Source organism: Bos grunniens, chromosome 1, assembly GCF_055505025.1.
Source record: "Bos grunniens cultivar Pamir isolate PY7600 chromosome 1, Bosgru_T2T1.0, whole genome shotgun sequence".
NCBI lineage: Eukaryota > Metazoa > Chordata > Mammalia > Artiodactyla > Bovidae > Bos > Bos grunniens.
Genome location: NC_141165.1, coordinates 138,395,656 through 138,409,069, shown reverse-complemented (window position 1 = coordinate 138,409,069; position 13,414 = coordinate 138,395,656). Strand labels below are relative to the sequence as shown.

Sequence of the window (13,414 nt, the reverse complement as noted above, 5' to 3'; positions counted from 1 at the left end):
GAGAACTCAACCAACCTTCCATCAGAGTACATCAATCAAAAAGCCTTTTTAAACTCTAAGAAATATTAAGAGGTAAATAATCTTTCTTTCTTCCTGCCTCTGTTAACCAGCTCTTGTGTACTCCTTCAAATTCCTCTTCTTAGTGATATCCACTGTGGCCCTAATTTGCAACTGTATTTCTACAATCACTGCCAAGATGAAACAACACTTTCTTCAGGGGACCTAAAGGAAGTTTAATTCAGATGAGTCATGGGCCTAAGTATATTGTCTGAAACCAGGAGTGCTAACTCTCCATCATTTCTTATCAAATCAGAGTCTGATAGATAATGACAGATATGCAGATATGAATCCCATAAAGCACACAAAATATTAAAATGTGTAAGAAATAATATTTTAATAATGATGTATATAAGAGCTAGGAATTCCAATATTCCCAAGTTTTATGTTGCCAAAATCAGTCTCCTAAAATTTTTTTCTTAAGTCTGAGCTTCCTTTGATAGCCATTTATGTGTGTGCCCAGTGTTGAACTGTCTGTTAATAAAGTAATTAAGTATTTTTAAATTTGAGATGTCTTGGTCATATAACAATTATTCTTCTTGTAACAAGGTGACCCTGGGTCTCTCATGTATCCATGCTTTTTTCTTCCCCTTTACTAATTTTCATTTTGTTCCTTTTCAGTGTGATGTTCCTTTCACGACACAATGCTAGGCATTAGATAAAATGGTGAATAAGATGTGGACCCCAAGCTCAAGGAACTCGAAATCTAGCAGAAGAAAGTGACGTGCAACCATCTACAAGTTAAGAATTAAAACAATTACATCATAAGGGTATAAACAGTTTATAACAGAAGCCCAAAGGAAATAGCAGTTTGCTATAATGGAGGAGAGAATGACAGAGGTGAATTTGAAGACTGAATAATCTGTCACTGAATATTAAAATAATCATAATGATGATAGAAGAAGAAAGAATGGGGAAGAAGAGGAGGGGAAAAGGGAGAGGGAGAAGAAGAAAAAGAAGAAGAGGAAGAAGATGAGAGGAAGCAAAGTAAGCACACACAGCAAAATAGAAAGATATGGCTGGACAACATCTTGTGTGAAGAGATGAGATCGAGGTGAGACCAAATAGACCCCAGCACATGGTGAATGCTGAATTTGAAACTAGTGAGCTTTGATGAAAGTGAAAGTGAAAGTCTCTCAGTTGTGTCCAGCTCTTTGCGACCTCATGTACTATATAGTCCATGGAATTCTCCAGGCCAGAGTACTGGAGTGGGTAGCCCTTCCCTTCTCCAGGGGATCTTCCGAACCCAGGGATTGAACCCAGGTCTCCCACATTTGCAGCTTAGCCACCAGGGAACCTAAGAATACTGGAGTGGGTAGCCTATCCTTTCTCCAGCAGATCTTCCAGACCCACAAATCGAACCGGGGTCTCCTGCTTTGCAGGCGGATACTCTATCAGCTGAGCTACCAAGGAAGACCAAGTGAGCTTGATATTTGTGATCAAACTGTTGGAAGACTTTGGAGGTTTGTAAGGTGGAGAATAACAGGATGCCCCATCTTATGTTTTAGGAAGAAACTTTATGACTGGAGACTGGGTGTACATGTTTTGAGGAGGAAAGGGGTCTACAAAATTATTGCTAATTTAGGACAATGTAAATGGGGAATTTATAGTTTTAGAGATGTGATGTAGATAAATTTTTACAGATGAAATTAAAATGTAAATTTAATTAATCTATGTATCTTCTTTTCTGAAGTATGAGTCTAAATGAAGCAGAAATTTTCAAACTGTTGTTTACTGATTGTTTCCAGATGTTCTTGGCTTTTATCTTATTTGCCTACATGTAACAAAGGAAAGTGCTAAACAAGAACAGGGGAAATCAGCAGTTGTGGAACTAACATATCTGTGGCACCATGTTTCATGTTTCAACACAGATCCAGGAAATCAGAAATAGATCACACAACACAAAAGTCCTTTAAGATATCCAGACAGACTCTGATTATGTTAAACATATCACAAATGAAGCAGCAATGTTTATAGATGTTTGAAATTAGTTAAACGAGGATTTCTTTGTCTGGAAAATAATCCTCAACCTGGTAGAAACAAAGAATTCAAAACAAACCTTTTAAACAAACACTGAAACAGACTAGAACTAATTCTTACATAAAAGAAAACATTACCCACAAATAAGTGTACGTATTACTCTGAAAAAGAAAAATAATCTCCTCTAGAATATAGCTACCAAGTCACTTCCCTTGAGCTCCCTAATAAATCAAACTATTGACTTTTATTTTTAAACTAAAATAAATAATCTTTGGTTTGGGCATTTTCATGTACACATTTTAAGTATGTATATGTGCATGCTTGTGTCTGTGTGTGTATTCCTTCTACAGCTAGTCTTTATGCACTTTTAATTTCCTTTTATTCTTTTTGGATAAATGTCATGGCTTTTTTCAGGTCATTCACATGTAAAATGTGAAACACATGTACCTATCATTCTCTAAATGTAATGGATTTGATACATAAAAGACAATCTTTTAATTTTATTCCAACTTCAAAGGTAGCTTTTCTCTCTTAAAGGAATTTCAAAACATGAATGTTATTTAATTTGTACAATCTCTGATTTAACAAGTCTCTTGATTAAATACTTTCACAGTCAAAGATGAATAACAGGGTGAGACTATGCACTCTGAATGCATTTTCCCATAACTGTGTATGTTTGATTTTTTAGCAAGTTGTTTCTATGGATGGGAGAATAAAAGCTATTAAAAGATTAAATATAAAGTGATTTCACTTTAGCCAACTGCTCTTTATTTTTCTGGTGCTTTTCTCTAAGTATTATTGCAAAAGGTCACGAAGGAGTGAAATGAAAGTAGGGACATAAGAGAGATGGTGCAGCATGGGGGCTTATCTTCAGCTGTATTATAGAGAGAAGCCATACAAAGATTGGGCTTCCCTGGTGGCTCAGACGGTAAAGAATCTGCCTGCAATGCAGGTGACCTGGGTTCAATCTCTGGGTTGGGAAGATCCCCTAGAGAAGGGCATGGCAACCCACTCCAGTATTCTTGCCTGGAGAATCCTATGGACAGTGAAGCCTGGCAGGCTACAGTCCATGGGGTTGCAAAGAGTTGGACACAACTGAGTGACTTTCACTTTCATACAAGATGCAGAAGCCAAAGGCAAAGGAGAAAGAGGTCTTTTTCTGGTCAGAAAGATGATAACTATGATGGTACCAATTTCTGGAATTTTCCCAGTGTGACATTTTTCTATGTAAATACTAGTAAACTCTATCTGACAAGTAGATTAGCAACTTAGGTTTGGTTTTTATCCAACTCAGTGTTGGCACATAAACTCTGAAGTAAATAGCCATGCATGCCTGCAGTGGCACCCCTGCCATATACGACAGAATAAAAGGATGAATGAAGGGAACGCTTTTGTTAACACTTTTGAGAAGAATAAGGTAAGGTTGAGTTGACTACCTTTCCAGGAAGTAAGTGTTACTTCTTAACAATTCTCACTAGATTTATTAACTGCAAGCTATGCTTGTGACAATGTAATTTATTTTCTCAAAGCTGTTTTTGTATTTCAAGGAAAGAAAATACTATTTTATAAACTGGGCAACTCTCCAGTTTTTGAGTTTCCTTTTAATGGTCACATCTGGCAATAACATAGGTCCCGTGCCCAGGTATTAATATTATGCATAATTACTCACAGATGGCCAATGAGCCACCCCGCCCCAGAGCACAGACAAATACTCTGGGTCAGCTTGCCCATCTGCAACAAACTTCTATAACACAACTCTAGAGAATCCATGTTTCAGGATCACTGCCCAAATCCACCTTCAGTTCCTGAGAAAACTGCTTTCAGATAAAAAATGGGAATAAATTAAAACTCTGACTTCTTATCCAGCATAATGAAATAATAGAATTGATTATATTCTCATTTCTTCATATTGGAATACAAAAGTTCAATTTATAAGGAAAAATTTTGCTATTTAGCCACTTATGTGCCTCAAAGGATAAATAAACCCAAAGATTTTAGGATAAGCTTAGATTACAACTTTGAGAAAGGATAAACATTCTTGATTCTCATTGTTGAGAAAAGTATAGAAAAATTGCAAGTTATTTCCGCTTTCTCACGCCCTTAAAAATAGAACCCTATACACTTACTTACCCATTGATCTCTGAAGTAATCCAGCCCCACGTTGCGAACATCCAGAATTTATTGGTGTGGTTTGATCTACCCAGGACCAGGAAACTTCCTAGAAACTTCTCTTCATGGAATTGAATTTGTCTTAATTCCAATTCTCTTTAACATCTCCAGCTCTTTTGATGCGGTCACATTAGAGACTGAAGAAGAAACAATAAAAGCCTTAGGGGAAGCAAACACTAGCCCTTTTCTCTTCTTCAAATAAGTCCATTCACTGTTGTCTACTCTTTTCATAAGCTCTCATACACTGAGAATTTATTACCCAAAGCTTGTTTATATTTGAGAAGCTCTGTTACCATCCATATGTCTTCCTTTAACAAAAAACCATAGTAGCAACATAATCCCATCCCTAAGACATATTTTAAAGGTTTTGTTAAGAGGTGTATTTGTAGCCTCTTCACTGGTGATGGCTCTCAGGAATTAAAAATCACAGTTTAAGGACTGTGATGAGTTAGTAAATCAGATTTCTCTTTGCTCAGAAGCAAGCATAAGGATCAGCTGGGGGTAGGTAAGTTAAATGATACTCTCTCCCTAGTCACTACTTCATTTACTGATCTTGTTTGAATACTTGCCCACAACATTTTCCCTGGACACCTCTGAAACGATTTTAAATAAGGATGCTTTTCCTCGAGCCATCTGGCAGCTTCCTGGAAAGCAACAGTGCAAGATGTCCCTATTCAGAGATTGATTAGATTCACAGAGGAACCTTTCAAAGCTGGTCATTTACAACAAGATGCTCACTGCGGCCAAACTTGCTTTTAGGTAGCTCTAACTGAACTGATCAGCACTTCAAAGTTAATGAGCTCAATTCACAGAGGTAAAGAAACAGTAAAAGTACAGGCCATAATAACATTGAAGTCTTAGGCAAAAGAACTTCCCCAAAAGGTGAACATTCAGATACAGGGTCCTGTTCACTCAATGAGCATTTATGGAGCACCCACTATGTAGCAGACATTTCTAGGTACTGAGATTCCAGGGATGACAGAGACACGGACTTTACACCCCAGAAGCTTATGATCTTATAACAGAGAGAGCCATATAAACAAATATATTGCAGTTTAGTTTGAAGGTTATTGAAATAATACATAAGTAAAACATGAAATATGAAGTTCTGAACTAATCTCAGTGGAAACCCAGCAAAAAGGAGAGTCCAAACAAGAGACATACATAAATACGATTTTTTGCAGACAAACTAGATGCGGGAGGTGTGGAGAGAAAAGCATCAGGTTTGGGAAACAGTACAGGGAGCAGGAAGAATACAGCACAAGTGAAGGCTGGAGGAGAGACAGAGACTGAGGAGTCATTCAGTGCATCAGAAGGGGTTAAAGTCATGCAAAGAGGAACTAGTGTATTACCCTATAAGGAAAAGAAAAGACAAAGGACAGATTCTGAACCACACCAAGTTTCAGGCAATAACAGAATAAGAGCATCTGGTGAAGGAGACTGAAAAGTAACAGTTGGTGAGAAAGGCGACCAAAATATAGTGGCCATGGAGATGCCAAAAACAAAGTTTCAAAACAGGGAGCAGTCAATTGTATCAAATGTCTCAGAAAAGTTAAGATGGAGACTGAAAAATATTTCTTGGATTCAAATATTAAGAAAATGCTACTGGACTTGGCGAGAGCAGTCAAGAGAGCCTTGAAATCAGTTTCACAGGCTGGGCATTTCAATGTTTAGGAAGCCATTAATCATCTAACATAACCTTAACTGGAAAACTTAATAGATCACATTGGCTGAGAAACCGGAATATCTGTTTATCTAGTGATTAGTTTCAGCTTTTACACGGAAAAATTCAGGCGAGCTGTGAGAGACACTGTCTTGTCAACTTGCCCATTGTATTCTAAATCCAATAACTTAAATATCACCAGTGCTGCTGTGCAGGGTCTTGGGAAGGCTCTGTGGCCAGCATTAACCCTTTGTTTGCCGTATCATAGTCTAGGGTATCCCCTGAGGGGAAGGACTAGGGCTCTGGGTTGGAGAGGATGAAGTAGAGAGGATGTAGTAGCTTTTTTTAACCAACGATGTAGAAACATATTGATATTTTACCAACCTATAAGGTTATATCAGTATGTATATAGTGATTATCAACCCTCAAGATAACTAATAAACAAAGCTGATGACACAGATAATTTCAACTTGAAATTGTTAGCTTTTTAACCCTAAAGTAGTAAGTGGTAACATATTTTTTTCAATTTACTTGTGTATCCTATATGCAATTTATACAAACGGTATATGTTTTGCATTCTTTCAGAACACAACATGGTTTAGACAATGAACGATCTGAAACAGGTAGAAGATCAGCCTTTGTGACCCTACATTCCATTCAGGGAAATAAATTGGGGATAGCTAAAACAACCAGCAAACATTACTAACATCGAAGTAAGAGTGTGACAATGCTGGACTCTCTTGGTGACGCAGTGGATAAGAATCTACCTGCCAATGTAGCGGATACAGGTTTGATCCCTGCTCCAGAAGGTTCCACACACAATGAGGCAACTAAACCCATGAGCCACAACTACTGAAGCCGTCGGGTCGAGAGCCCATGCTCTGCAACAAGAGAAGTCCTCCCACCCTGCCACAACAAGAGAAAGCCAGCACACAGTCAAAACTAAATTTTAAAAAAATAGTATGGTGATGAGAAAAAAAAATTAATACAAATTCCAGTAGGGCCAAGCTCAAGGGAGTGATCAGAATGATATAATATTGTTTAAAGAAATTTCAGAGGTGAGGCTTGTACTGAAAATTAGGGTATTTGTAAATATAATTGAAAATATAGTTGTAAATGTAGTTGAAACTCTATTTCCTCTATAGTCACATTTATCTCAAAGTAAACAGAAATGAAATTTTAGAGTCAGTTGGTAGAGTCAAACTAGCCCTTGACTCAATAGAAACCCCAGGGCTTTCTCTGTGCTACTTTACGGTGAGACCCTAGTGAAGGCATCTACCTTTCTTCTTTTTTGTTCTCAACTGGCTCTTTATGTAAAAGGACTCTTCAGATTATCTGTTTTCCAATGTCTAGTCCAGTGCCCGGGAATCTGATCTGTCAGTTCTCAGATTCTAGGACCCCTCTGGTTGAAGAACAAGGCCAGCATTAGCACCAAGTGATTTGTGTCTTTGAACCACCAAAGAGTAGATTCAGTTCAGTTCAGTTCAGTTGCTCAGTCGTGTCTGACTCTTTGTGAACCCATGAATTGCAGCATGCCAGGCCTCCCTGTCCATCACCAACTCCTGGAGTTCACTTAAACTCACGTCCATCGAGTCGGTTATGCCATCCAGCCATCTCATCCTCTGTCGTCCCCTTCTCCTCTTGCCCCCAATCCCTCCCAGCATCAGGGTCTTTTCCAATGAGTCAACTCTTCGCATGAGGTGGCCAAAGTACTGGAGTTTCAGCTTTAGCATCATTCCTTCCAAAGAACACCCAGCACTGATCTCCTTTAGAATGGACTGGTTGGATCTCCTTGCAGTCCAAGGGACTCTCAAGAGTCTTCTCCAATACCACAGTTCAAAAGCATCAATTCTTCAGTGCTCAGCTTTCTTCACAGTCCAATTCTCACATCCATACATGACCACCGGAAAAACCATAGCCTTGACTAGACGAACCTTTGTTAGCAAAGTAATATCTCTGTTTTTGAATATGCTATCTAGGTTGGTCATAACTTTCCTTCCAAGGAGTAAGCGTCTTTTAATTTCATGGCTGCAATCACTATCTGCAGTGATTTTGGATCCCAAAAAAATAAAGTCTGACACTGTTTCCATGTTTCCCCATCTATTAAAATAAAGAATTACCTGCAGGGATCTGAGAAGAGCATCATGAAGAGCAGAGATGCCAGATATACACATTCAACCCTGCTACATCATCCAACCCAGGATGGGCTTCTCTGTCAACTCTTCACCCCATAATTATCTGTTCCCTTATTGTCTCCTCACTGTTCACCAATCATGATGTCAGTGCTGATATCATTGAAGTTTTTGATAATACTGTAGAACACAGCCACTATAATCTTTTAAAGGGCAGTAATTCCATTTTAATTTCCTGAAAATTCTAACTATGATTATACCAAATATACTGGTTATAACACTGGATCACCTTTTTTAAACTGAAACTACCATGTTAAAATAACATCTGAGGCTGTCTGAAATGTAGGAAAATAATTTTCTCTCTTTCCTTATAAGGCCTACTTACTTTCTCTAAATGATAAATATAAATGCCAACTGACTCAGACCATGGACTGTTAACTTTTGGAAAGTAAGAGGAAAATATGGTAATTTTCTATGAGTGAGTTAAACATATTCTTTACAGTAACAGACTTTTTTCTTGATTGTAATAAATACTGTAGTCTATGACTCTTTTCACTTTTTCCTTTTTTATTTACCTCATCTTTATATGGTAAAAGAATTCTCTCAAGTTAATACTCATGATCAAAATCCATGACTTTCATCAAAACTCAAGAGTATAGAATCTCTCGAGGATCTTTTCTGAATTTCAAATGTCTCGTTGTTTTAGAAAAGGGATTTCCTTAAACTATGTTCTCACACTGTCAAACATATATGTAGACGTTGAGGAATGCTGAGGAAAGGATAAGACTAAAAACTTAGTGAACCAAGTAAAGTTGATTAGGAAATCTCAAAGATACATGCATTTTCCACTTGAACCAAAGGTTCACCATTGTTCTATTTCATTTTTTTCCCCCATAAATTGGCCCTGATTACTTCTAAGGGTACCATCAGAAAGGTACAGGAGGTTTGGGATACAAATGCCCCGGGCTAAAAGCTGACAGCAAAAATATTTTATAGCAATAGCTGTCATCTCAAAGGCCACTTCTTGTAAATTATGTACCTTCCCCTTGCTTTTTAAAAAATCTTGCTGATTCTTTATTTCCTCTTAGTGAGGGTGATTGCATCCTTAACATAGAAGGAGCAAGTGTTTTTGTCTTTGTGGGCAAGAAAGAAAGAGGAAGTTGAAAAGACTCAAGGGGAGAAAAACCATCCATGAAACAGTCGCTAAGTCGCTTCAGTCGTGTCCGACTCTGTGCGACCCCATAGACAGCAGCCCACCAGGCTCCCCCGTCCCTGGGATTCTCCAGGCAAGAACACTGGAGTGGGTTGCCATTTCCTTCTCCAATATGGAACAGAGTAGTATCAGCCAAAAATGACAAGGCTGCTGCTGCTAAGTCACTTCAGTTGTGTCTGACTCTGTGCAACCCCATAGACAGCAGCCCACCAGGCTCCCCCAACCTTGGGATTCTCCAGGCAAGAACACTGGAGTGGGTTGACATTTCCTTCTCCAATGCATGGAAGTGAAAAGTGAAAGTGAAGTCGCTTCAGTTGTGTCCGACTCTGTGCAAACCCATAGACAGCAGCCCACCAGGCTCCTCCATCCATGGGATTTTCCAAGCAAGAGTACTGGAGTGGGATGCCATTGCCTTCTCCAAAAATGACAAGGAATTCAGGCTAAAAGCCCCAATCTGGCACCAAAACAGAAGGAACACATTGAATCACTCTGGGCCAAGAAAGGACCCTTCAGGATTGGCACTGAAAGATCCATATGTAGTTCCCCTGTATTCAGAGAGTGGACTGAATTTTTCAGCTTATAATCAAAGGCTCAGTGCTAAGTAAATCTGCCTTTGTTGTACTGCTGGTCCTTTGTATTTATTTCCAGCAAGTGTAGACAGAAATAGCACCCTAGACTCTTATTTTCTTAGTAACTTCCACTGAGAAAATCTGAATTTTGGCTTTACAATCGTCCCTCTTTGTATCCCTTTGGCTCTTGACACTGGGTGTTTATTCCTACCAACAGTCTGACGGAAACAGATGAGTCTGAATTTTGATACTTTTGTAAGCTGGCTCGGCACATGGACACTGGATAAATGCTTTTGCAGATAATATTATTGGAAGACTAACATTTTTAAAAGTAGAAGGATACCAGGATGTATTAACAGGGGTGCAACTTGCCAGGAGTCAGGAAGCAACCTTCCACTTCTTGGCAAGGGCCACAACCTAATAGAATACTATGTCCAGTGTTTGTCTCTGCAGTTTAAAATGCATATGAAGAAATCTGAGATAGAGGACACCAAAACAAGTAAAATACACTGAGGGAAAAAAAATGAAAAGCAGTTATTTGGAGAAAAGATTAAAGACACCAAGGTTGTTTAACCTGGAAAAGAAAAACCTAGGGGGAGATTTAAATGAGAAATGTCATAGTAAGTAAAAAGTCAGCAAAATTATTCTACATCTTGATTGAGGAAATAATGAGAGGAAACGTGCTAAAATCAGAGTGAGGGCAAGAGAACTTGGCTAGACATAAGAAACTCTCAGCTTTGACATTGGAAGTCTGGAGTATACTGTCAAAAAAGTTGTGAAATGTATTGGAAACATCTATAACAATCTAATTGATTGTACTAATTGATGAAGGCATTTTTCTGCCACAAGAAAAATATTTTAAATGGATAACTTCTTAAAAGTCTCGGTCTTGAAGCATACTTAAATGAATTTATCTACCTAAAAAGCAAGGTCAGATCAAAATTCCCAGGCTCAAAACGTTTTGTTCATAAACTATTTATATTTCTGACACCTCGAAGTTTTATCTGATTAAACTTAAGAAGCCTGGCGTTTGTGTTCAATTTTTTTAATCATTTCTATAATATATTTTTGGCTCTTTTCTAGCATCAGAGTCTCTTTAAAGTAATTAGGGTCCTTTAGGGCTCTAAGGTTATTGAAAAGAAGATAAAGACATTCTGGATTATAGCACATGAGACATCCAAATTGACTTTCTGGTCAAGGCTTATATCAAAAAGGTAAAAAATAAAACCATCTTCCATTTCTATAACTCATAATCCCTTTCCAGATGAGTTTCCTTCACCACATTAATAACAGCTTACCCCAGGCAGTTTCCTAAAGCCCAAATGAACAAAATGTGGAGGAGAAAAGAGAGATAAAGTTAAGAAAGAAGTAAGAATAAAACCTGGTGTCCATCGTGTGTGCTGAGGCATGTCCACTCTTTGCAACCCCATAGACTATAGCCTGCCAGGTTCCTCTGTCCATGGAATTTTCTAGGCAAGAATACTGGAGGGGCCTGCCATTTCCTTCTCCAGGGGAGAGAGTATAAAAGAAGAAGAGTAAGAAGTCTGAACTTTATTTTGATAAGATGGAGGGAACACTGAAAAGATTTTAGGTAGAAAATCTATCTAATCCAATGTTTATTTTATTGAAATCATTCTGAAAATGCAGAGAATGGAATAGAGTTGAGATGAGACCAGAGGTGAGATATAATGATGACTTAAACAGGGTGGTGGCAATCAAGGTGGAGCATGTCAAGTAGTTCCAAAGATATTTACAGGGCACAGTGATTAATTAGATGAAATACAGGGTTGGCAAATGACAAAAAAATCAAGGACAATTCTCAGGTATCTGATTTAAATAAGGTTGGAAGGACAGAGGTGCTTCTTTTTCAGCTCAGTCACCAAGCCTGAAAGCTCCAAGAGTACATATGAGAAGATTTCCTAGCAGTTATACGAACTCCTCAAAACCTTTTTCTTCCTGGATCAAAGGCATTGGCATTCAGTTGAACAAATAGTTGTACTGCCTTTAACATATTTCTGACGTCTTGCTGAGATATCCTTGTTTAATCCTCAAAAGTCACTTGACAAATGTCATGCCTGACAAATGCCCCATAAATCATTTGACAAATGAAGTGCTAGAAACACCAAACCATGCAAGTCTAGAATCCAAATACCCTGACTTGCTTCACAGCACTTTGAATTTTTGTAAAAATTCTATTCCCAAAACTCAAGTGATTTTTCCCCCTAAAGTACATCATTTCCAAGAGCAAATCAAAACTTCAACTACTCTGGTGGGCATTTATCCTGTTCCTTTATCTGCTGGGTATTCCTCTGTCTCTTCATCTTGTTTAAATTGCTGAGTTTGGGGTGTCCTTTCTGTATTCTGGCAGGATGCTTGGGGCTGGTGCACTGGGACGACCCAGAGGGATGGTATGGGGAGGGAGGAGGGAGGAGGGTTCAGGATGGGGAACACATGTATACCTGTGGCGGATTCATTTCAATATTTGGCAAAACCAATACAATATTGTAAAGTTTAAAAATAAAATTAGAAAAAAACTTCCCAACTACTCTAAATCTTATGTGCAATAGCAAATCCACTCATTATATGATTTTCAGGTTTCTTTAAAAACTCTAAAATAAGTGGCTTTGGTGGTTTCTGCATTAGCACTCCCCTGATGACTGTATAAGAGTCGTCATGCAGAGTTTTAATTGAATCTGCCTAACACTCTCCTGGAGATTAAAGGTAAGTGTTTCCAAGAGGAAAGAAAAGTAATAGAACAGAAGAGCTTAAAGTCAGGTTGTAAGATTTCAAGAGAAGGGAACAGAACAATTGTATAGCACTTACATCTATGACAATAATAGCACAAACTCTACTAAAGAAACACTTGAATGTTTCCAGGGTTTGTATTCAGGGAAACTATCTCAGAGATGGACAACAGGAGGTCAAGAGTAGCCATTTATTCATCCAATGAATGTCATCTACAATCATATAATGAATCCAGGAATATTATTATTTAATACCATTACTTGAGGCAGGTGAGTTTATTTAAGGGAAAGAAAAGAAAGCATAAATTTATTTTTAAACTGGCCATTTTGATTCAATGGTCAAGGTGATAGACTGAAAATTTCTTAGAAGAGAACTGGAGGAGGAGCCAAGATGGCGGAGGAGTAGGACGGGGAGAACACTTTCTCCCCCACAAATTCATCAAAAGAGCATTTAAACGTCGAGTAAATTCCACAAAACAACTTCTGAATGCCGGCAGAGGACATCAGGCACCCAGAAAAGCAACCCAACTCTTCGAAAGGAGGTAGGAAAAAATATTAAAAACAAAAAAAAAGAGACAAAAGAGGGAGGGACAGAGTTCCGTCCCGGGAAGGGAATCTTAAAAAGAGAGAAGTTTCCAAACATCAGGAAACCTTCTCACTGCCGAATCTGTGCCGAGCTTTGGAAGCACAGAGGGCAACATAACAGGGAGAAAAAATAAATAAACAATTTAAAACTCGCAGATTGCGAGCCCTACAGTAACTCCCCCAGCAGAGAAGCAGCGCAGACGCCTGCATCCGCCATTAGCAAGCCGGGGCTGGGCAGGGAGGCGCGGTGTGGGCTGCATCGCTGAGAGTAAGAATTTGGCCTGAATACCCTGAGCGCTATC

General features: G+C 38.5%; 1 long non-coding RNA gene across 1 annotated transcript in view; it reads right to left on the bottom strand.

Moving 5' to 3' along the window:
• LOC147380249 (uncharacterized) overlaps positions 1–13,414 on the bottom strand; it is a 145,181-nt gene that overhangs the window by 52,453 nt on the left and 79,314 nt on the right. The window contains exon 3 of the long non-coding RNA XR_015135064.1: positions 4,168–4,343. This is a non-coding gene — a long non-coding RNA (uncharacterized LOC147380249). The remainder of the gene's footprint in view (positions 1–4,167; positions 4,344–13,414) is intronic.